The sequence below is a fragment of the Aplysia californica genome, unplaced genomic scaffold, assembly GCF_000002075.1.
Source record: "Aplysia californica isolate F4 #8 unplaced genomic scaffold, AplCal3.0 scaffold00212, whole genome shotgun sequence".
Classification (NCBI taxonomy): domain Eukaryota; kingdom Metazoa; phylum Mollusca; class Gastropoda; order Aplysiida; family Aplysiidae; genus Aplysia; species Aplysia californica.
In genome coordinates this window covers 735,388-736,536 of record NW_004797482.1, presented here as the reverse complement: position 1 = coordinate 736,536, position 1,149 = coordinate 735,388, and the positions used below count along the sequence as shown (strand labels likewise).

Below are 1,149 nucleotides of genomic sequence, written 5' to 3'. Positions count from 1 at the left end.
ACCCACACTCACACTCACACTCACACACACACACACACACAAACACACACACATACCCACACTCACACTCACACTCACTCTCACACCCACACTCACACTCACACTCACATTCAGTCTCACACAAGCATGAAACCATCCTGGCCACACCTTCCCGGTCAAATGACATCTCGTCGGTTCGAACCTACATCAATTGGAGATAGAAGGGTCAACGGGCAGCAGAGGTATCACTGCAAAGCTACCTAGAAAGCTGCCCTAGAAGTGATCAAGAATCCATATTTTTATTTTTAACGTGATGTTACCGGTTTCATAACAAATTTACACGAACTGTACATTATGAATGCGAATTGTGTTAACAATATCTTAGCCCCATGCAAGTCAACCAATGAAGGCCTCTTTGTATGCAAATCAATTAAGGGTTCTTAGTTTTCCCCATGCCATTATCATTGTTCAATAGGCTAACAATATACTTTTTGAACAAAACAAAATAAGAAGAAGAAAAGAAGGAAAGACATAAAGGTATATAAAAGAACAAAAAACAAAGGCAATAAGTGACAAAAATAACCAGTGAGACGGTTTCAGTGAAAGAAAATTACTATTCAAATTATTATAGAATATTCACCATAGACACCCTCGTGTATTAGTATTTGCATACCGATTTGCATGCTCATCCGTCTAACAAGGTACAAACTGAGTATACTATAGGTAATCCAACCTCTGATGGCGGTAGATAAGAACTGTTTCAGGGTAAGCTATACTGTCTTCTCAGTTGTCTTCTCACAGAAAGAGCAGCGAATATATTGTGGCATGACCATTTATTCATTTTTTCCTCGTGCTTTTTCTTTGGTGGGGTGGGGAGTGTGTAACTATTATATTTCAAAGACGGTAGATCTTTCTTTTTGAGCACATAATCATCAAATTAATGTCTTGGCTGAAAAGGAAATTTTAACGCGGAGGAAAAGAATACAAGTATAAGTAAACGTTGTCCAAAACGGCCATCCATTGTCTAGGAGGAAAGTGGTTGTGTTAGACAGGCAGTCTCCTTTGCCAGTACCATTATTACATAGAAAGACGAAAGGGGAATGTGGGAAGTGGTCAGTTGTGCAGGTGATTGTCTTGGACTGTTGGTCGTTACAGCAGGTTTGACAATAT

General features: G+C 39.4%; 1 long non-coding RNA gene across 1 annotated transcript in view; it reads left to right on the top strand.

Annotated features, from left to right (window-relative positions):
- LOC101847729 overlaps positions 1-1,149 on the top strand; it is a gene marked incomplete in the record, with an annotated part of 55,058 nt that overhangs the window by 33,626 nt on the left and 20,283 nt on the right.